Consider the following 25,160-nt stretch of genomic DNA (forward strand, 5'->3'; position numbering starts at 1 on the left):
ATATATAATTTTCAGCATAAATCACACTGATATATCAACAGAAACATCAGAGAAAATTTACATAATTACTGCAAATATTACTGAAACGGTTTTGATTGCCTAACGACAGATATTTTGCATCCTTCAGATTAAATCAATAGGGCATGTTATTTGTATGAAATCAAAATGGAAATAATTGGAGGAGTGATGGTGCATAAATACCTAACTGTAATTGCGCATTGCTTTGAGAATACAACTGATTGCAGTGTAATTATATCACCAAATTTCCCAAATTCAACCCTCACTACAGATTCTGTATTTCCACACATGCTAATCTAATGAGGATTTTTTATCGGCGGTTGGCAGATGATCAAACAGAAGAAAAGTAAGGACGCGTTGGCGAGGAGACGGGAGCGGGAACGGAAAGGCAGAGAGAGGCATCAGAGTGAGTAAAACAAGCGTTGGCGGAGGAGGTGCGGGCGCGGGAGAGTAAAGAGGCAAAGGTGAATAAGAGGATGAAGAGAAGGCGAGGGCCACAAAGAACCCGACACAAAACACGCAAGACATTAATTTTCTCGAGCTGAACGGGAAATAAATTGGCCATAAAGTCATACATTGGTCGGACAAGGGTGTGGGGAATGTTTCGGAGCCCAGATATATTTTTTCGAGAAAACCGAAGGCGAGCAAAGACTGACGTGTTTTTATTGACTGGAGAGGTGATTAAGGGACATTAGAATAGACCCAGGGCTCTTATAAATAGGGAGGCTTGATTATTAAAGTCGCTTGATGACGCTCCTATCGCCGACGGAATTTCCTAATTTACGGCGTTCTTATGGATACCTAATATAAATGTTAATACATGTCGGAAACGATAGGGTTCCCTCGTCAATCAAACTTAATTAAACTACAAAACCCTATATGCCCCTGAGAGGAAGCGCTGAAAATTTATGATACCATATATCCATGAACTCTGAACTATAATAAATCCAGTGATTAACATATGGCGAACTCCAAGAAACACGTAGCGAAAATAGGAAGAAAATGGCTATGTGGCGAAGCGAATTCAAGATGAGTAAATGGAAAAATATTGCCAAAATGCAGGAAATTAATTTGAATAAAATCAATTGCACTGAAATATTATACTCTGTAATTTTCGAAATTCCAAACCAGTTTCAATAAAGAATAATTTTAGGAGATAAATAATGGATATTTTTAATATAATTTTAGAATTAGCATCTAAAATATGTTTAATTCACTAAGAATCAATACATAAAATAAAAATTTCCAAAAGAGCGAATCATTTAATTGGTGAAATTGAAAAAACGCGAGAAATCTCCCGAAATTTCACACCGCCCAAATAAGACTTGGGATTCTGGTCTTGTTAATCCACACCGAATGATGAAGCCAATGATGTTTTTATAGTCCGTTGGGAGACAATGGCGCCTCACTGGGTATTGTTTTGATGTGCGACATGCATTACTTACTCTCTCACCACTGTTCGCCCCGCTATGCGCCATTCAGCTCGTATTCGATCAAAGCAACTCGTCGGTTTTACTCTTCGTAAAACAATGTGTTATATGGAAAATGCTTCCCAGTACATTGAAGACATTCGCAACTGTTTCAAAAACTAAAACCCCCCAAAGAAGCAGGTTCTTCAAACGGCCGTCGCACAACGGCAGAGGATAAACAAGGATCACATGCCGTCAAGGGAATGTTTCTGCCTGGAAGAATGAGCGCAGCCCTCGAACCTGAGATCGGAATGCACTTGCACGACGCGTGTTCGGAGTCCTTCGCGAGTGATCCTCTTGGCCATTCCTTCCCTCTGACTGGCATGCCTTCCCGGCCTATCTCCACGCTCAATGCCAAATTAATTTTCCATTAGATGGCCCCTTCGATGGAACCACCGGCCCGAAAAGGTGTGAACCAGTCTCCGGGGAGCTCCGTGAAATGTATGGGCTGGTGAGCACGACTCTCCGAGGAGAATAGGCCCAAAGGTGAACAAAGCTGGACGGTTAGGTAAAGAAGGCTTGGGAGATGAGAGCGGCCGAGGAGGGTTTCGGGCCGTGGGGTGGGGGCAAGTTGGTGGCGTGGGAGGCGCGGCTGGGTGCGGAAGGGGGATGGGGTGTCCCCTCGGGGGGTGCGGCGGCGGGGAAGGGAGGGGCGGAGGAGAGCGAGGGCGCGGGAGGAGAATGCGCTAGGAAAACGACCGTGGAGAATCTTTAATGATGGATCGTGGCGAGTGGGAGGTTGGAGGGGCGGCGGAGGTAAGAGGGGGGGGGCGGAGAGGGGAGACGGGGAGGAGCGGGGCAAAGCGGGAAGGAAGGGTATGGAGGGGGGAAGAGGGGGAAGGGCGGAGAGCTAGGTAAACGTGGGGGCAATAGGAGAGAACACTGGTAGCTTAGGATATTAGACTGAATATACACAACGTAAAGTCCCTCGCCTTCTAGTAGGTTCCCACGAGGTACACATACCTACAATTGAGTAATTTGAAAAACAGTATAGTGAATGCGGCAAAAATTTAAACATTATAACAAAGATCGCGCACTCGTAAAAATGTTTTAGCCAGGCGAGAGAGGAAAAAAACCGATTTAGAATCAATGTAGAACCATGAAACTAGAAAATTAAAATAGATTATAGACATGAGACGACGGACATAATTCCTGAGAATACACGGGACACGAAATTTTGAAAAAAAAGTAAAAATTATGAAAGATGATGATGAGACAAGCTCCGTTAACCAATTGATACGGGATAATTCAAATGTCTACGAATGATAGAGTTCCTTCGAGTCAGTTTTGTCATGTGAAGCCGCGAAAGCTAAAAATTCATAAGACTCAAGAGTTCTAATGCATCGGTTGCAGCTATTCAGCGTGAATGACGATTGCAGTCCCTGGGTGCATTGTCAATTTGCAATGAGTATGGTTAGAAGAAACCTAATAGCAATGAGGGCTGCGTAGGATTTAGGCGGGTGAGGAAAAGAGGGAGTAAATACGATTGCGGGGATTCAAAAATCTCCTTTACCAAAAGAGAGAAATTCTCTTTTGCCTAAAATCGTCACTGAATTGCACAATTGAATATTTCACTGGATTATGTTTCTGGAGGATAGTAATTGAACTAACAGGGAGACCAGAGTGCTTTGAGAATAGCAAACAAAACCACAGTCACCAACTCGAACTCAGGAGAATCGAAAGAGTCTGTCTTGCAGAGGGCGTCAGATGTCATATTCGCGAGGTCATAGAATGATGATAGACGTGTGTTCGCGCTCAATAATCGGATAGATCCGAATAACTATTCAATGCCGAAAAAAATCTTTCTCTAAACGTCCCTCAGTATTACTTAATTGAACAATAAGGAACCAGAATAACGTTGCCCAGCCGCGGTGGGGGTAAAAATACTCGGGTCAAAATGGTGTGTATTCAGCCTCTGCCACACACCTTGGCGGTGGCTTGAGGGGTACTAAAAAATACAAATACAAAATACAAGTGAACGGAATCCACTCTTAATCCATTAAGTTTGGTTTACGGTAGTTTGAACGCCCATTAGTCAAGAATTTCGTAGGCTATCGATGTAAATTCCTTTACGCATATTATGCTCTGAGCAGGGGCGGTACAAAAAAAGCCATATGTGTAATTAGGCTGTGAAATAAGACAATTTGATGGGTTATAGCACTTGAGGTTAATCTAATAAATACCATTTTAGGGATGCAAATAAGTGATGCAATTTATTAAAAGGGATCACTCGTATTCCGCGCACATTTACCCAAATCACAGAGCATTTATCTCATAGCCACCACGTCCCTCCCGAGAGAGTCCGTTTCCCTTCCGGCCAACCAACCCTCCTCGCAAGCGGATGATAGTGGACGGGAAGTCTCGGCACTCTCATTTGAACTGATCCGCAATTTGCATCTTAGTGTCCAGTTAACGTCATTCATCACGAGTCGCACGATCGATCTGCCCTCTTCTTCAATTTCATTGGAAACTTCACTTTTTTATCTTTCAATTTAAATAATGAAATGTTCATGGTTTTAAGTCTGAGTAACCCTCCCACTCACACAGCTCACACGAAGTCTCGTTTGCGTGAGCTTTCCACTCACATATTCAGTTGAATACATACTCGGCAGTGCTGTAGTTAGTGCATTTTGCTTCTCCAGCGTAAGATTCATTCTCAATTGAATTTACAAATTTATTATTTTTTTGCCTTAAGATATTCATTGAACTCGGAGCCGTTTATTAGAAAAAAGATAATAAACACACCCAACGAGTTAAACGATTTCCGAGGAGAGATTAAAAGCCGATCTTCGTATCAGGCATACCTATTACGGAGGCATTTTAACATAAGGTTCACAACGACGCCAAAACGATATCTCGCAGGACGTCCAGCATAGCGCTCCATCTATCTCGGAGCACGGAACTTGTACCTAACGTCCAGGAAAGCACTCGAATACTAACTAGAATATATTTAGAATCATCATCAGTGCCACTTGGAAAATTGATTGAACCCGGAGGAAGAACGTTATGTCCATTTCCACGAAGGAGTTAAAGAGGCAGAGTGTGTGGTGCGGAGGGGTCGTTAAACATTAGGGAATTATGGTACGTGTTTCGCATTAGGATCCCCTGAAATATTCCCGAGTGAGCGTGGGCAATAATATTTCATCACGTGGTCATCTAACTGAAATATACCGCGGGGAATGAATGTTTGGCGCAGGAGGGCAGTGAGGGAACGCGGCGGCGTTGGCGGCGGAAGCACATTACCAGGAAGGAAAGAACGGCGCATGCACGTGATGAAGACATTAAGGGATCGTGAACCGGGCGGAGAGGGTGTCTCGTCGGTCGGCGTGCGATTGTGCGTGCACACTCGGGATCAATTGAGCAATTGGGAGGGCATCGGAATCCCTCCCCCTTTATTTCCATTCCGCTAAACGTGGTAGTAGTTGTTCACACTCGAAGGATTCGCCACGCGGGGCAATTACCACGGGTTTTGAATGCCAGTGGGATCGAGGTCGACTCGAAGACGACGACGCATTAGTTCCCACCTGGGCGTGTTCGCCTTCTCTCCGGGGGGGTGCAGGGTGGAGGGTTTAGAGGAGGGGGAGGATCAAAGGGTGAAGAGGGAGGCTGAAGAGATGAAGGGGAAGGGATGGGTCCGCTGGCGATAAAAGGAAGTGGATGAAGAGATTGAGTCATGGATAATTTTATGGGCTGTTTTGAGACTTGCTCTCGGGCGTGTTGTGAAACGAGGAGGGATATTAAGGGAGGGGGGGGGAGAAGGAGGAGGAGATAAGGAAAAATTGTTGGTTCTAGTGATTAGTGGAAGAAACTTTAAGATCGACGGACTGGCCATTGTCATCCGCCGTGCTGGTGTTTTTAACCGCCAAGGGAGTTACGACTTGGCGGGAACTCGGGGAGAATCTTTTCCAGCGAATCTATTAACTTGCCGCCGCACTTGTAGCGATTTTTCACCGCCCTCCGCACCGTTCCGATCCCTCCCGCGATCTCCCGCGTGGCTGCAAGCAATTTGAGGGTTCGTGGTGGCCGAATCGATCCCTGGGACACTGATGGCCGATCTACCCGGACTTTTGCGCGGGGCGGTTATTGGCGCCGCCGACGCGGCCACGCCCCGCGCGCAAAAACCTTTAGCGCAGTCCTTTGCATTGCTTTGAATCGAGATAATATCTCGGAGGGGAAAATAAGCCAAAGCGATCGCCAAGCAAGCGCCGTCGTCATCTCAGCCCGCAAGAGTCGTCATTTATGGACTTTGCGATCTCTTCGATAAAACGACTTCCATTCGAGCATATTAACAAACATCCACATGAAAATATGCTCATATTTCAGGAGAGTCTGTAGCAAGAAAATGGATATTAGTAAATCAAAACACAATGGCAAATACCGGTCGATAGAAAAGAAGAGAGATATCTAGCCTGATGCAAAAATACATTAAATGGGAGAAAACAATTTCATTCCATCCACCAGTCATTTCCTATGCTTATGTATTTTCTTAAATATTGTGTAGCCGTCTTCTTGATGAGATGTATAAATTTGCTTTAAAAATTAAGTAAATTTAAGCTTTCCAGTCAATTTTATGGAAATAATGTCATAGGTGATCGTGGGATAAAATTACAGAAATAGATTTTACAATTCGGGGGTTTGGCCCTTGCGGTTGTATTATGTTCCGTCTTTAGTTTAAAGTAATAATTATTTTCTGCATCCCCATATTTATATAACAAAAAACATGCATTAAGCCTTGAATTTTAAATTAATCAAAGAATACCAAAATACTGGTAGTAATTCTTGCTAATAATAATTAACGTACAAAGCATTTGATGCCCTTGCTGTTAAATAAGTTTAAAACACCTAATTTGAACATTTCACTAACTATAAGCTCGTATGTACCGCAGCTGAATAGTGAAATTTAATTAATTCCGAAAAGAAAGAAAACTCATAGATTAAATTATAGATAGACCTTACCAAATCACATTGACCCGGCTAATAGATGAAAAATATTTTACTTCGGGATTTTAATGCAATTAATTGATTGAGTGAAATTATTTGGAGTACCTAACTCGTTCATTTACGCGTAAAATATCCAATTCGTCATGAAAAGGGAACATCATTTAGCAGGGAGCTGATGTTTCAAAAGGAAGTGATTTTCATAATAAAGAAATACACCTTTTATGGAGGAAATTTTCCATGGACCATTGGGGAGCCAACATAAAATAAAAATCCTGAATGGACGAGAAAATTGCTGAGCGGACGGTTTCTGCGAACGAATCGAGAAAATTACTCATCCGACTTCATTTGTTTGATTTTCCTTCTCTCGATCGCTGGTGCATAATGAAACGGTGCGGTACAAAGAAGAAAAAGGGCTTCGAGCGACGAAATATGAATCAATTTCATCGTTCGCATTCGTACAAGGAATTCCGAATGGGAGAGTAACGGCCTTGAGGAAATTCCATATCCGTCATTACTTCTTATGAATTTCCGTGACGGCTGCCAGGCTTGTATGATAATTGTCATTACTATAGAATTACAAACGTCTAAATATTCTAAATCGTCAGAGTTTATATCATCATTAAAATTGGATAGGTATTAATCCGTGTGAGCTTTTATGGAGAGAAAATAGGTGATGACAGGGACCTTGAGTAGGGATATTAAGATAAGATTAGTGAAAGCTTTGATATGGTGTGTGATTTTGTTCTGCTTGAAAACTTGGTTTTCGATGCAGGACGATAGGCATAAATTGAAAGGTTTTGAGATGTGGGTGTGGAAAAGGATGGAACTGTAATATAGCAAATGATGAAGTGCTAGGCATGATGGTGGAGGAGAGGGTGTTGTTGGGAGAAATCCAAAGGAGGCAGGAGAGGTGGACAAAGAGCATTTTGATTAGCCATGGGATGCTGAGTGAGTAATGCTGTGGAGTGGAAAACGTTAGTCAAAGGAGGTAGGGGCAGAGAGAAGATGCGGACGGAACGGAGGCAGTTAAAACGAATGTGGAGTCGAAGGACAGTTTTATGTGGGTTGGGGCGTCCGGGTGTGTCTTAGAAGATGAAGGTAAGCAGCGTATAGATGTTCAGTCTGCGACAATCCAAAAGCTTACGTCAACGGTGGATTGCCAAATAATAAAAAATAATTAATCGGTAAAATCATGCCTTGATGACTTATTGCCTGCCAATAAAACAATAACAGAAGTGTGTTACATCTAAGCTAATACTTGCAAGTTACAATGCCTGTGACCTGGTCTAAAAAATTGTAGTGTGCATTGACATGATACACTCGCAGATATTAATGATTTTTAATGGTATATTCTGTCTAATTTTTCATTATATATCTTAACACATGCATGCACATATAAGTATGTACTAAATTTAATATTAATAAGCACATATATATATATATATATATATATATATATATATATGTATATATGCATTTATATGTGTGTGTGTGTATATATATATATGTTAATATACACATATATATACATATATATATACGTATATATATAATATACATATGTAGGTATATATATATTTGGATGGCACAGTAGAACACAAATAAAATAGTAGCATTTACAAGGACACTCACATGGTAAATTGTTCAAGCTTTCGGCCTTCTCCGAGGCCACCTTCAACTAAAACATGTAAGCAGTCTTACTTGAAGAAGGCCTCGGAGAAGGCCGAAAGCTTAAACAATTTACCATGTGAGTGTCCTTGTTAGTGTTACTATGTTATTTGTGTTCTATCGTGCCATCCAAATATTATACTGCTCGTGTGAGTGTTTCCGTATAATCGATATATATGTATGTACACACACACACACACAGATATATATATATATATATATATATATATATATATATATATATATATAAATATATATATATAAATATATATATATATATATATATATATATATATATATGTACGCATATTTGTATACATATAAATATATATATTTATGCATACACAAAAATAAGGGGTGTATAAAAATATATAGGTGTGTTGTTTTTAAGTTATTATTACTCTGAAATAACCGAGGTCTTTCGGTAAAATAAATCTTCATATTATTTGATTCTTGTGTAAATAATATTTTAAATTAATGCCATCAATGCTCTTAAATGTTGATACAGATTGAAGTAACTCGCAGTATGGTGAAGATTAAGGTTTGCAGTGTGATTACGTTTCTTCATTTGAAAGGTTACAGAGCCCATCCACGATGAAATGACGGCTCGTTATGGAAATTAGAGTCCATCATATGACATAATTGTGTGGTGGAAGAGGAATTTTCAAACTGGCCACATGCCCCTCAAACATAAAGATCCAAGAAGTGGAGGACTATCACTCGCGGGCGATGCTGCCAACGTGAAGGCAGAAAGGGGAGGAAAATGTCCTGTTAGGCTGAAAAGCAGCCATCCAAATGATCATGAATTATACCAATCTTATTACGGCAGTGGCAGGAAAATTATTCACGAAGATCTGCAAATGCCAACGGTATCAGCGCACTGATTTTCACGACTATTGACTCCTTTGCAGAAGCAAACACCTCGGCGCGCGCGACTAGTAGTAATCACGCCCAGTGATCAAAGCGAGGTGGCTTTGAAATTTTGTCACCTCCGCCCTGAACTCCCAATCTTGCCCCTAGCGACCTTTTTAGTCCCAGTATTCAAAATAACCATTGCGGGGATGGAGATTTGACGAGACTGTGACCAGCAGGGGCACTGGCATCGGTGAGTCGATGTACAAGGGTGTTATTTTGAAACATTTTAATAATTTACACTTTGATCTGCAATAAAATGTTTCTCCAGATTTACTTATATTTGGCACCGACCCTGGGAATAATACCATTTCCATACTGGCTAGTGGATATTGGAGTAAGTATTGTATGTCACAGCAATTATCGGGTATGACCCATACGGAGTTGTCTCCTTTTGGGAGTTTTAAGCAATAAATATACTGCCTTGATTCATGTTCATGCTCAAGGTAGGATTACTTTTGCTAGTCGAATTTGCGCACTCTTTTTACAATAGGCAGAATTTAGGTAGGCAATCCAGCAAAAACCTTCAACGCAAACGGCTTTCAGAACATTGCTAGTTCTCTCCAAAGAATTATATGTACTCAATCCCAAAACGTAAATTTAGACCCGAGTCCTAAGTCGAAGTTTCCCATGGTAACGAATCCGCGTATTATTTCAAAATATAACAACAATTAATTCAATATACCACCCTTTGCATATCAATAAGTGTTTATCAGTGTACGTACTCAACAGCAAATATGAAATTAAATACACGTAATTCTAAGGAACGGAATGAACTGAAACCAAAATCCATGATAACTGTCGCCAAGTCACCATGAAAAACAGCCAACTCGAGCCAAGAAGAGAAAACAGTTCAGAATGGCACGATGATTTCGAAATCCACAGAGTAAAAGTTACTTTCTTCTGCTTCTTTAATTTGCTAAATGTTCAAATCTTTCGGCGCACATGATACGAATACGCCACTGCACAAGCCACCAGCAACATTCGAATGGCTTCAGGAGATAGGACGGCGCCACTTCAAGGGCGTAGAGGAGAGATTAGGCGCCCCTAATTCCTACTCCCCACCCCCTTCCCCCGCATACCATCGACACCCCACTCCATGCTTTGTTCCTCCGGGAAAAGCAGCTCTCTCTCTCATCTTCTCCCGATAATTGCCTAAAAACAGCCACGGGGAGACAAAGAGCGATGGAGAATGAAGATGGATTTCTTCAGGGGCCTCTTTTGCTCTTCTTTCCCCCCCCCCCACTTCCCCTCCCCGCCCCGCCCCCTCCGAAGCCCTCATTTCCACGGCCCCCATCCCGAATAGGAGCCACGTCTCCTTCCGACGACTCCCCCGCCCCACCCACTCGTCCCACCCTTCCCCAAATCTCCCTCGTTCACCCCGCCATCCCCCTTGAGGCCCAAAACAGACCCAAAGTCTCCGGAGGAAATCACTTTCCAATTAAAAAACAACAAAAGGGTGCGGGTTGTCGGCGAATCACTTAAGGTGGTGTGGGTTTGAGGAAGGGAGGGGGGGGGAATGGGGCTGGGAGTGGAAAAGGGGAGGTTATTTGTGTGGTGAACAGGAACATCCATTCGGAGTCTCAATTCCCCTTCTCCCTTTCTCAGAACACACTTCAAAATGGAATGTTTTTGCCACCGTGTCGCCGTCCCCGTTCGTGCGGGCACCCCCTACCCCATCCCACCGCCCTCCGAGCGGTCGAGAGCCTGCTTCCCTGCCGCCTCCTTAAACCTACCCCTCCTTCTTCATTCACTCGTATTTAACAGATTAGCAGAGCGCCAGACGTTTCCCTCCAATTGTTTATGAAATTTTCAAAATTCATTATGGCCGGCTCTAGGACTGGTTTGCCCCCCATCACCTCAATCTTAGCATGCTTGTTTACCAGCTTATCGTGTTATTTTACATTGTTTATGACAATAATTCCTATAACAACGACGAATTTTTAAGCTATACATTTACTTAACTCTGAAAGAATTGTAAGGGCTCTCTACTCTTCACGTTGCTGCTTCACTGCGTGCTTCTTTTCGCGGTAATTTAAGTGGAAAATTTTTGTAGAAGAATTAATTTGAAGTGTACCAACATCCGCGGTTATTTCATACCTCAGCTTAAGTAAAATTAGTAAAAGAAAATTAATCACAAATTATGTTCGGCCGGCAAACATATGTTTAGGACATGGTTGTCATCATCTTATTTTCATTAAACATATTCTATCTAAAAATATTGTGTGTTTTGAATAGAGTTTATTTTGGATGAAATATTTGTTTCCCGAAGGAATTTTAAAACATTACATAACTGAATATGGTCGTCAAAAAATTAAAAAATAATCAAGAATAACAAATCAAGAAGATTATCCCCCCTAGTTGCTGGAGTGTCAAGTTGATGTATGGAGTTCAACGCAAAGGAACCTAATAGCGACTCACACGTATCTTTATTTTTAACCCCCGTTTTAGTAAAATTAGATGAGCTCCTTTAAATGAACGGATGATTGAAATCTTCTCCGATTATAATGCCACGATCGTTTTTTTTGGAATAAGAAACCTTTGATTTGCTGAACAAGTTCTAGTATTGAATTATCTTTCCGGCGGTCTGTAAACTGCGCAAACATAAATTCTTTTTGAATGAGGACTTTTAATTGAGCACCAAACGCTTTCCAAACCTTTATCTGGAATTACCTCAGCCCTGCTGATACAAGATTTTTTCACCGCAATGAAGGCACCGCCCTCGATTCTATTTGTTCTATCATATCTGTAATTGTAAAAGGATTTCGGAAAAGTTTCACTTCCTGTGATATCAGTGGATAACCAGATTTCATTTCCAGCCATTAAATATGCATCTGTGGCTTGAATAAGGTGATGATATTCTGAGACTTTATTTTTTAAACTTCGGCAATTAACTACTAACAGAGATACTGTTTATTTGACATTGCGGGTGCTTGAATATTTGACGGGATCGTTTTCTTATTATTATCGGATCCCTTGTATAATTTTTCGACTGATGCCCTCTGGTTCACGTTAAGCGGCCTATTTTATGCATAGACTCTCACTTAATTTAAAGCTTAATTTTTTGGCAAAGAGGTCTTTAGAAACCCACTACTTGACCTTTACGTTGTCCTACATTTTCATCCAAAAAAACGAGAAAAGGAGAGTGGGGAATCAAAATAAATATACAATATCCACTAATAAGTGGATTCTCGACCTTTGTTTACACAGGAGTATGATTTTGAAATAATTCAACGCACAATTGACATGGATGCTCCCTCCCTGGCGTACAGCTTAGCAGCAAAGGACGACGTCCAACAGAATCCAATTGAGATGATCTTTCGTTCGGATAGTACTGATCACCGTATTTTTAATAGTTAAATCTAGAAATATCACTATATACGCCAGAATGTACGTCAGCAGATCGAGAAAGTTGTTTTTGATTTTTATTATTTTAAAAGGAATTTAACGATAAGTGAACTTAATCTGTTCACAGGATATTGAATTATAGGCGAGACTTTCATAGGTTCAGTCCATTTAAAGCAGTCAGAAGGATTTGCCAGATGAGAACAGAAGTCCGTAGGTTGCATTGCATCTGAGGGACGACAAATGCATAGCACAGCAGTTATCGGGGCTGGCAGAAAGTCTCTACCTCCTATGATCATTATTCCAAAGTGAAGGATTAAGGTACGGCAAAAATTGAAACCACCACCCTAGTAGTTTTTTATGAGATGGCTATATCCAAATGAAATTCAACGTGTTCTCAATTTTGCGTAACTATTTTCTTGTTGGCGTCATGCCGTCAATTCAGTACCCAACTCTACACATGTTAATGGGCCGCACCACTTGGCCTGGAATGATACCAACTATACCAACGGGTCAAATATTTAAGGTCCCATCTGGCAGATGGCTTTCCCCACTGGAAGTGCTCTCCTTGTAACGCCCCAAGAGACTATCTCTGGAAAATTCTGACACCGTCGGGATATGAACCCGAAAGCCCCTGGATAGCTTATCTCAACAGAAAAACACATTCCTAAAAATTACGCAGATATCTAAATTGCACTCAGATTGACCTTGTAGCTGCGCTTTCAATGCTGTAACTATTCCATTCGGAATCATTTTTGTTTCCCTAAACAGAAGAGAGTGTAAAACACTTTTCACGTACCACGGTTATTTTTCGTATTTTGGGCCTTTGTAAAGAACGTGGAAATGCAAGAATTAAATCAAATATTATATTAAAGCAAAGATAAAAGCAGAACCAACGAACTTGGTTATTGTTCAGGTATACATGCCACCGAGCAACCATAAGGAAGAAGAGGTCGATAAGATATACGATCAGTTAGAGGAAATAATCGTGTGTGTTCCTGCAGGGAAACATTTGATAGTGATGGGGGATTGGAATGCAACGTAGGTGAAAGAAGAGATGGTTATGAGGTGGGGGACTACAGTTTCGGCACGAGGAATGACCGCAGGATGAAAGCAGTTGAGTTCTGCAGGAGACGAGTTAGTCATCACCAACACTTGGTTTAGACACCACAAAAGGCTCAGGTATACATGAAATATGCCAATAAAGGTATCAATTAGATTATATTCTGGTTAGACACAGGTTTAGGAACAGTGTGATATATTCGCACAGCTTCCCGGGAGCGGATGGGGACTTCGACTACAATTTAGTTCTTATGAAATGTAGCGTCCGTTTCAAAAAGATAAGGCCGGGGCGGTGGGTTCAAAAATGGAATGTAGAAGCATTAAATGGATTAACCAGGAAGGAGTACCAACAGGCTGTAGGGAAAACCATAGAGGAAGGTAAAGAGCTGAGTACTATCGAAGAAAAATTAGGAAAGTATTAAGAAGGGGTTATTGAAAGCCGCAAAAGACGCTATTGGAACCTTTAACGATAAAAGGACTAGGAAACCATGGATCACGGATGAGATGACTACAAAGATGAATGAGCGGCGAAAATGGAAGAATGTAAATACAGAATTAGGCGAAATGAAGAACTAAGAATTGAACAATAAATTGAGGCGGGCAACAAATGAAGCAAAAGAAGCATGGTGGAAGACGCAGTGCGAGGATATGGAATGTCTGCAGTGGTAGGGTGAAATCGGTGCGCTGTACAGCAAAGTTAAATCGTTATCGGGAAGTAAGAAAGGAAGATCTTTGCTAACAGTCAGAGATAAGGCGGGTAACATAATAATTGACACAGGAAAGATCCAAGAGAGATGGAAGGAATATACCGAAGAACTGTATGGTAAAGAACTTAGACCAACAAAGTTAGACATAGAAAAGGAACATGACTTAGAGGAAGATAGCTTAGCTCCAGGCATACTCGGCGATACGATAGAAAGTGCATTAAGGGAGATGAAGCTAAATAAGGCCGTGAAGGTTGACAATATTCCTGCGGAACTACTAAAATGTTTAGGAAAATGAGGGAGAAAGAGTCTATATGGACTGATTCGTAGTATCTATGAAGAAGGAATCTGGCCGGAAGACTTTGTGAGATCAGTTTTAGTTCCTATTCCGAAAAAGGTAAAGGCTACATCATGTGAGGACTACAGGACAATAAGTTTGATATCCCACGCAGCTAAAGTTGTTCTCAGGATCATAAGCAAAAGGATAGAAAGTAGGGCAAATGATTACTTAGGGGATGATCAGTTTGGGTTTAGGAAGGGGAGAGGTACGCGTGATGCCATTGCAGTAATGAGATTATTAATCGAGAGGAATATACAATAGAATCAGGAGGTATTTGCCTGTTTCTTTGATTACGAAAAAGCGTTCGATAGAGTGAATTGGGAAAAACTAATGAGTATATTGCAGAAAATAGGAATAGATTGGTGGGAAAGGTGGCTAATCCGCAACCTGTGCATGTCTCAGACTGCTCAAGTGCGAGTGGGGCACGGGAAGTCCAGATGGGCAGTATTAGGAAGAGGTGAAAGGCAGAGTTGCCCATTATCACCGTTGCTGTTCAACCTGTATGCAGAGGAAATGATTAAGGAGGCATGGGAAGAACTGAAGGTAGGAATGAAAGTGGGCGGGGAATTGGTAAAACCAATTACAGCTACTAATGACCAAGCTTTCTACATCTACACATCTACACAATACCCCGAAAGCCGCCGCAAGGGCGTGTGGCGGGGGGTGAGAGGTCACCAACCGTAAAAAGGTAAAATATCACATGCAAAAAAACAACACGGAAAATTACACCCACAGCAGCGCACACACTTATGCAAAAATCCCTTCATCCAATACTCATGCAAACTCATATACCGCAAAACAACTAAAAAACTGCACCCCATGATGCAGCACGAAAGCCATCCTACAACACGGAAGCCAGGACACAACAAGCAAGAAATTGAAACATTACTACCACATGAAAATGCACCACGAAACATTCTACCCCCAAAGAGTCTGTAAAAGGCAGGGAATGCGACCCAACGTTGCAGGTAGCAGCAATTTCCCCCCGCGTAGAGGGACGAGGGATTGAAAGGGAAACTTAAAAACAGATGAACAGAACACGAATGAGGTCATTCGGAAAGAATGGGTTATTATAACAAAACACATAAGGTTAGTGGAAGAGCATGCATTTAAGTAGAACTAATTATTTTTTAGACGCTGAGGGTGGCAAGTGGAATTTTTGCTATCTATAACCCTGCAGTTGCTATCCCGTATTGTCCGTGGGAAGAAGGAGTCCTTGAGTCGGCTAGTTCTGGCATCTATTTCCCGAATTTTATATGCATGATCCAAGCGACCAATGTATGCAGGAGTACGAATAATTTGCGAAACCTCGGTGCTGAAACATTCCGATCTAAATTTATTTAGTAATTTCAATCTTGCATTGAATCGTCTCACTGCCAATGATTCCCACTCCAAATCCATGAGCATTTCGGTGACGCTTTGCGTTTTATCGTAGGAATGTTTTACAAAACGGGCTGCCCGGCGTTGAGCCTTCTCAATTTCCCGAATGAGACCTTTTTCACTCGGATCCCACACGCTGCATGCGTATTCTAAATGAGGCCTTACAAGAGCGTGGTAACAACGTTCCTTGACCTTCGAGTCACTTTTGCCGACAATGCGTCTAATGAATCCCAATTTTTTATATGCTTGACCACAGACTTTACGTATGTGAGTCCCCCAAGTTAAGTATTTTGTCAATGTGACACCTAGGTATTTTACCGTATCAACTACTGCTAGGTCACCTCCAGCTAACTTGTAAGCAAATCCCGTTGATCTTTTAAAGAAATTTACCACTGAACATTTATTATAATTTAGAGTCAACCCCCAGTTAGAACACCATTTAGTAATGCAATCTAAATCCTGCGCTAGAATAAAACGATCCTCATCCCCAGATATCTCCCGATAGATCACCGTGTCATCCGCGAACGTCCTAATTTTACTTTTCACTTCGCGGTTCAAATCGTTAACAAAAATCAAGAAAAGCAACGGCCCGATCACACTTCCCTGAGGTACCCCCGACGTGACTCGAACGCTGTCGGAACTAGCGCCATCAAGGACTACCCTCTGTTCCCGCTCTGAAAGAAAATCTTTAACCCAAGTTTTAGTTTCTCAGTCAGCCAAGGGGTTGCAATCATTACCGAGGCAATTGAAAATTCAGTTCGATAGATATGGAATGAGAATCAATATTAAAAAACAAAGGTTATAAGATTTTCTAGAAAGAAAAAGGCTAAGCTAAACATTAAAATAGGAGGGCAAAAGCTAGAGCAGGTACAACAAGTTACGAGTCTCGGTAGTGTTTTGGACCAACATGGCCAAAGTAGTAGGGACATAAGGAGAATAATTGCGCTAGGCAAAGAGGCTTTCACAAGGAGGAGGGAGTTGATGACAGGGACGTTGAGTAAGGATGTTTAGAAAAGACTCGTAAAAACTTTGGCATGGAGCGTGGCTACGTATGGCGCGGAAACGTGGTCATTGAAGCAGGAGGATAGACGTAGACTGGAGGCGTTTGAAATGTGGGTGTGGAGAAGGATGGAGAAGGTGAAATGAACCGAGAAGAAAACAAATTAGGAAGTTCTTGGTCTGGTGGGCTAAGAGAAGGGTTTGTTGGGAGAAATCCGATGGTGGCATGCAAAATGGATGAAGGGCGTATTGATTTTCAGTGGAATGTTGAAGACTGTAATAGAGGTGAGAATGTTAGGCAAACGAGGAAAGGGCAGGAACAGGATAGGGATGTTGGACGGGATGAATGAAGGAAGGAGGTACTCGGAGATGAAGAGTGACTTGATGTAGCGTTGGTTGCTGGATTGTGCTTATTTAGGAGTCACAAAATATTTATTTGGTAGTTGTGTCCATCCAAAAGCCTAACTTAACCGGTAGATTACCTAATAATAATAATAATACTTAATTAATTGTGGGGCAATGCAGGAACGCAAAATATTCCGCTTGTAGCGGCCCGGAGAGAGAATGTGTGGGCGCAAGGGTTGATCGATCGGCGCACTCATTCGGAGAGGAACGCCTCATCAGGAACACAATTTGTGCATGTGAGAGGGAATCACGTTGCAGATGCAGTAGGCCCTTTGATCACACCGAGTCATAGTTAGTTTGAAGGCGGTTGGGGAAAGGTGCCACGACGTGCCGCATGACAAGACGCTGGGAATTGCGATAGGCGAAGTCCCTGGGGGTAATGTGGCCTGAATGAGTGGATTTTCTGCAAATGGAGAACTCTTTTCTTTCTTCCCTTATGGCAATTGACAAGTCGAGGAAGTTGAAAGTGCTGCTGACGTGTGTTTTCTATGAAGAAGATAATTGTAATAATCAGATTAAGCGTGTTGAGGTATTTGAGGAAGAAGTCAATAACGGTCTTTCCCTGTCCACAGGCAAAAAAGTCATCAACGTAACGGAACCAATTAAGCAAATTTTTCACATGTTGACTGTCAGAATTGTAAATACTTTCTTCTGGTGAATTATGGAAGTTCAACAAGGAGAGAGGAAAGTGGAACTCAAACCAGCCCAGCTGTTTGGTTTTAAAGTTTGTGGTTGAAACTTAACTAGTTTTACTAACTGTTATTTAAATGAGGGAGATCAATCCTTCTTACGTGATTGAGGCAATTATGGAGTCATTGAGTAAATCGTGATCTCTAAGTAACGCTTACGATCTGGACACACAAGTTATGTATACCAAATGAGATTCCGGAAAAATCGCCCATTTGAGTGATTCTACTCTTGTTTTCTGCAGCACATCCGGCAATGTATACCCCATAGTAATACTTGACTTACACTTCTTAACTTCTATGAAAGCTTTATCGAATCACAGAAACGGAAGTGAATATATTGTGAGATGATATATATAGGCAAACTGAAAAATCCCCTATTTTTTCCGCAATCAATGGTTTCCATGAACTTTTCACATATATGTTCCTAAATTTTATTTGCGGCTTTTTGATACATTCTCAGTTTTCCTCTATTATATAAAGCTCGTTTTCCTCACTCATGATATTCTCCACTGTCTGGCGGTACTTCTTTTTTGTCGTTCCAGTTAATGCTTCTACATTCCATTCCCTAAACCCTCTTATCAGCTTAATTTCTTTGAATTGGACGCTAAGTTTCATAAGTACACACTAAATTGTGATCCGAGTCCGCATTCCCTCTTAGGACTGTGTGGATTGAAATGGCTGATCCTAAACCTGTGCCTAACAATTATACACATAGTCTAACTTACGCCTTCCTGAGTCACCTGGAAGTGTACATGTTTACCTATTCCTTGCTCTATGTTTACTACAACTCTTACTACCTTTCCACACTTACTTACTATATTGCCTCTCCAGCTGGTTCTCGTCAGCTTCGCTGTGTTTTACTCTATATCGTTCACTACAGTAATCTCTCCGATTCTTTCTTTAAACATCAGTTTACTCAAATCTGCAGGGTCCGTGCAATAAGTATCGTAATTGGCCTCAACGGAGCGGTGGATGAGGTCTATGAGAGAGATGGATGGGGGTCCGAGCGGTCGGCTCGGTAGAGTGTTCCCCCACTACTCAGGCGCACTGTAGTTCAGTTGCCTCCGGGCATGCGTTGAGACAAAAGGTGGATTTTGTGACGTGTGATTGTTTGTGGTGTCGTTGCGCCAGCATGGAGCTCACCGTCGACCAACGCTACACTATGAAGTTTTACGTTTAACTCGGGATATCCGCGTCGGAGACCCTTGAACTCATTAAACAGGCTTATGGGGATGATGCCTTAAGCGGCACAAGAGTTTTTTAGCGGCACAAAATGTTCAAGGAAGACCGGGGGCTCGTCGAAGATGAGCGCCGCGTCGGACGACCGACGACCGCTCAAGCCGATGCTCAGGTGGCCAAGTGAAAAGAGGTTTTGGACTCTGACAGGCGTTTAACCATCGCCCTTATCAATGAGGAGACCGGCCTTTCAGTCGGAACCGTCCACACTGTTGTAGCAGAGGATCTTGCGATGAGGAAAGTGTGCGCGAAGCTAATGCCGAAAGTCTTGGGCGAGGAACAAAAACTGTCATGGGTGGAAATTTCGCAAGACATTTTGGATTGCGTCCAGGAAGATGAATATTTTCTCGACCGCGTTTTTACCCCAAAGGATAGCTCAAAAGGAGTTCAGAGGATACCGGTTCGACTTCATCGAGGCAGTTCAAGTGGTAACGACAAAGTTTTCTAAGTTCTAACAGTATTCAGGAAGCTGACTTCCAGCGGGCTTTGGACGAGTGACAGACGCGCCAAACTAAATGCATCAATGCAGGAGAAATGGATTTTGAAGATTATTAATTAACTGTAATTACTATATAACTGCAATAATATTGATTTTTGGGACCAGTCCCGATACTTATTGTACGTACCCTGTATATTTACTCCATCTATCTCTTGTTTTATATTTTCCTGTCCTCAACCTTGTCCTAATACCTCAAGTCCATATTGCAACTAGTTTGGTCCCCCTCTTCTGCGTCTTATATGCCACTTCTGTTTTTGCTTTGCAAGGATTTCGTGATAACACCACCGCGGAAGCCTTGCCTCCCCCGCTGACGGGCACGACACACGGCCGATTGGGCCGGGTGCTGTAGTTGTCTGGACTCATATTCTCTGTGGTGTCCATCATAAAATCCTTGGGAATGATAATTGAGGTGGTTTCCCGTTGCCTTTCTCAATAGTATTTTTAACGTGAAACCATCACTCACTGGCCGCCTCACTAAAGAACAGACGCTGCGCGGACTAACTTTCGTCTGACTCCTACCATCTGTAGATACATGAAAAAATGGATCCACTGAACTATCAATAAGATGCCAACCAACGCCACTAATGGCTTGCTGCCGTTTTCACTCTTTCATTTAATTTTCATTCCGTGTGACTTTGCATCGCCTGAACTTGGCTTGAACTTTTTTCACGCGCAGACGAAATTGCTATAGCCTAAGAGCGCTTAAAAGCGTGACGGAGCAAAAGAAGTAGAGTTTGTCTTCGTGTCTTGAAATATTCGACCCACATGGGATACCAGACGACACTGTTCCTAGTTGACCAAGGAGGATGAATTTTCCGGGACACATACCTTCGATTTTCCAGGCACCAGATGAGTTGCCTAGAGTGTCACTTCGCCTATTTTTGAGACCCTTGAATCTTTATTTTCACACAGCGCTTGTGCCACGAGCAAGCAATTCTATCTTGTAAATACCCCCATCCTTAGAGGCATGTGTTGCCACTCCGACCCTCCGACGCTATTCTGTGCCTTATCGCGTCCGAAGGGGAGCACGTCCCGACGCGAAGGTGCATGCCAGCACGCGTCCGCGTGCGATAAAAACATTTTGGGCGCCTCGGAGACGAGGGTCTCCGTCGCGATTGATTCCATACACAGCGTCGACGGCACTCTCACTTCCCAACGACCGCCGATATTCCTTCGCGAACAGTTCTGGGATATTTCAGCCTTACCGTTGACCGCTCCAGTGTCCGATCCCTCGCGTCAATTACTCAAGGCCACCGATTGGTCGGAGAGACGTTGTTTCCTCGAAGCCAACTTGCTGCCACCATCTATAAATGCATATTGATTAAAGTTTCTCTCGCATTCATCAGTGATTTAGGAGAACGGATTTTTGGACAACGACCGGCGGAAGAAGGAAGATTCGCTACGGACATTCCAACCATCTAATCGGGCACCTGCAGCGTCAGTAGCGGTGGGTACTTACCTTTATTCATTATGTCATTTTTTTGTGAGGAGAACTCATCATTTGGTAGTGAGCATTTTTAGAGGGCTATGTACTATGCTGTTATGAATAATAATTAAGGTGATCTATGGTAAGATATTATATACGAAAGCAGATGTCAAAATTTTTAAGCTACTCCTGAGAATGATAGAACAAGATAATTACTGAACAAGTTATTATCTTGCTTTATCATTTTTTACATTTCTATATTCAAATGAATTTGTAACTTCTTATTTCGACTCTTGTATGAAATTAGAATGCTTTATATTTCATACGAGGTTACAAATGCGAACTATTCTGTGGCTGCTTGCAATAATTTCTCATGTTACCGGTTTTATACTCTCAAGGAGAAGCCATTCTGAGAGAAAATCCAAAGGACTCGAGACACTGTGCTATTTGCGCCTGCAAATTCCTAGATTAAATAAGGGAATAAAGGAAAAAGATAGCTCTAATTAGAGTGGCACTCGGTGACGAACCGACCATGCGAAGCATTCCGTTCATTCATCTCGACGAGGTTTGGTTTTCGAAATTCGAATTTTAAAAGTCGATCAGCGGTCTATTAGGTTTTTTTTGTCATGCGCGCTTATCTGTTTTCTTTCGAAAATGTCCGGGAGGGAAGAAGCAATGGGGGAATTTCATCAGCCCAGGGGTTGATAATTGCAAGTCAATTCGTCCAAACTGATTAGCACCACCGCCGCTTTTGTCGATTCGGCCATCGAGTTGATTGACTATCCCCTAACCCACCGTCTCTCTTCTTCCCCCCTCCTTCCTCTCGACCCCACCCCACCACCCCCGGACCATCCCCGATTTTCCGCCATCCCGACTCTCTTACCTCCCTTTTCCCCTACCCCCTGCTCATCACATTATGATGCCCCTTGGATCACCACCTGCCATGCTCATACACACTCATCTACCGTCCTTTCCCTTAGGAAACAAGCATGTGCATAAACATATATATATATACATTATATATGTACAGTTACATATATTTCTATATATATATATATATATATATATATATATATATATATATATATATATATATAGAAATATATATGTGTGTGTATGTGTGTGTGTGTGTATGTATCCGACTCTGGCTTCCTTTCAAGAAAATAAGAAGGGGGGGGGTGTCTCCACCCAAAAGTAAGATAAAAAGGGAAGTAAGCCTCGCGTGGGACATGTGTGGGGCGGCGTCGAGGGGCAAAAGGGCCTGGCGAGGAAGGACAAGCGGGTTATGGGGAAGCCGTGAGGGCGGGGCGGCTCCGTGCCTTGGGGAACTCCTCCGCCCGTCCGGCCTCTTCCACGTCGTCCCCTTAAATTGCCGAGACCTCTTGGAAAACCAAACGAATCATGGCCCGGGACCAAAGCGCCTAATTATTATTATTTTCCCCGTCGGCGGCAAACATGGGCCGACATCTCTCTCGAACCGGCCGAAATCCCTCCCCGCCCATCCCCCTTCAACGAGGCCCCACTCACACAAAGGGCCCCGCGCGCGGGGAACCTGCCCCGTCTCATGCCACCACCTAGGGCCTCCAGGGTGGCTAGCCGAGCATTCGGAAAATAGCAGGGTGCGGGGATGGTAGAGGGGGTGACGGGGAAGAAGGGTCGAGGGGATTTTTTTCCGAGGAAGGGCCGGACAAATGGGAAATGTGGGAGACGAGGGATGAGGTAAACCGAGGGGAGGTGGGGGTTGGGAATGGGGCAGGTATACACGGGTGAGGGCGGTCCTCTGGTTAGTGCGGTGGGGCGATGGAGGGGGGAAGCGGAGATGATTCGAGGCGCAGTTTATATGACCTGGGAAGTGCTCTTCTCTTTTGTTTTGCGGAGTAGATTACACGAGCGGTGGTGACGTATGGGGGGTCGAGTCCCGAGCGGGGGGCTGCCACCAGGCAGCGGCGTCCTTGGGACGGTCGAGGGACGGCGGCGTGAGCAGAGCTTCGGAGGGTGGACGGGGGGGCAGAGTTAATTGAAACGCAGCAGAGGAAGGCGGACGAGTCGAGCCAATTCCTTCTCTCCCCGAAGAAAAGAGCTGTTACCCACTTTTGCCCAGGTCCATTCCGCCCCACCGTTCCGAGCGGTAACAAAACTGTCACTACAAGTCCTTTTTCGAGAGGGAGGGAGAGAGGGCGCCGACGTCCATCAGGATGTAATATTCTTTTGTGTGAAGCCGTTTCCTCCCCTCCCACTTCCTCAGGAGGTCGTTAATGGCATTCTGAAGGAAGTTTTGTTTCCGGAAAGTCAACGGTTTGCCTATAGGCATTATTGAAAGGGACGCTGATCTAATGGAGGCCACTAATCTCTCTTTTTTTTTTCTTTTTCAATTTTCCGAATCTGTTCATTGACCATCCAGATCTTCTAGAAAGAGGAAACTTATGCGCCGGAGTAGGAACCTTGAAAACCTTTAACCCTGCAAATTGAGGCTAAGTTGAAGGTGCGTGAAGGCTGCGTGTATAAAATATGACTGAGTGATTAATAGGAGTACATGGTAGAAATACGACTTGAAAATAACTAAATTAAACGTGCCTTACTTATTTTTAGTGCTCACCAAAATCTTTTTGCAAGACTTGTCAACCACCCCAGAGATATCAACAAAACTAAATATTTGACCTTTTCCCCTCAGTGAGATAGATGTTTGATGTTAATCATAAAAGATGAAGTAGTGAGAAGTGAAAGAGTGATGCAGGAGGATTGAAAGGCCTCGCGAAAAGAATTTTGCGAAGAAAGAAGAAAGGGAAGGGCTTCAGAAGGTTGAAGAGGGACACCATTTTAGTTCTTGGAATAATTATTCAAAAGGAAACGTTCACTAAGATGAGAGGATATTTTAAAACTAGAGATTGTTAATCATATAAAGATGTTCATTTAAAATTGCAGCTTATAAACATTTTTACATTTGTGTCAACGGCAACCATGCTCATTAACTGCTGGAAAAACAGAAAACGAATTTTTCATTTTTCTTCACATTATATTAAAAATATTTACTCAATGCTTAAAACCGAGGTTTTATCATATTATGTAATTTAATGAATGCATTCAACACTAATTATGCAAAATAAATGAAAAAGATAAAATACAAGGGTAATATTTTAAGTTATATCCATTTGGTCATTAAAATTGTGTTCGTTAGAAAAAGTTTTTACTAGCCGTTTTACTGTCCTGCAAAACTACTCACAATAAAGTAAGGGTAGAGCGCTTTTCCACAAAATAAAACTCGATTGTACACGCCGCGTTTCGACTCCCAGGGACATCCTCAGATACCAGATCAGTCTCGTACCCGGGAATGGCTCCGTGAATTGAAACGCGCTTCGGATAATGAAGTTTTACTCTGTGGAAAAGTGCTCTATCCTTACTTTATTATTGACTTTCCACTACATCAACCCTGAAACTGTTTATGGTAAATCCGCTACCCTTGTCTAAATAACCGCCGTTCATTTATGAACACTTACTGCTTGTATAACGCCACGCCAGATTTTTTAATCTCTCAATGCAGACGTTCGCCGCCTAGGAATTGAAACAGATGGCGACGGCAGTCTTTGAAGTTCCTCGTTCTTGCAACAGTTACCCAACAAGCCATTGTTTCAAGTGCAATAAGAAATAGTCGCCAAGTGCAAGGTCGGGACTGAATGGTGGGAGGTCAAAAAGATGAAAAGCGCTCCTAAACACTCTTCCACTCAACACTCTTTGTGTTGGTCCGGAAACATTTTCGGTTCCCGCGTTCGCTCACAATTTGTGATACTGTACCTTTTCCGTGAAAATCAGTGGTGTGTCCAACAATGGGATATCAGCCAGAGGACACACTTATCGTGAATCTTCGATTGGATCGCGATTCTTGATCCACTCGTTGAGCAATTTCGTCGGTCTGTATACTGGGCCTGCCACTCCACTCTTCATTGTATAAATTTTAAGAACATTTGTGTTGAAGCCGCGCCAGCATTTCCAAGCTTTCATTCGCCGATTGCTGTAGTTCCAAAAACTAAAACGACGGTTTTGAGGAAGTTCACTTAAAATAAACCTGCCCC

The sequence above is a fragment of the Hetaerina americana genome, unplaced genomic scaffold, assembly GCF_022747635.1.
Source record: "Hetaerina americana unplaced genomic scaffold, ioHetAmer1.1.p SCAF_54, whole genome shotgun sequence".
In the NCBI taxonomy this organism is placed as follows: domain Eukaryota; kingdom Metazoa; phylum Arthropoda; class Insecta; order Odonata; family Calopterygidae; genus Hetaerina; species Hetaerina americana.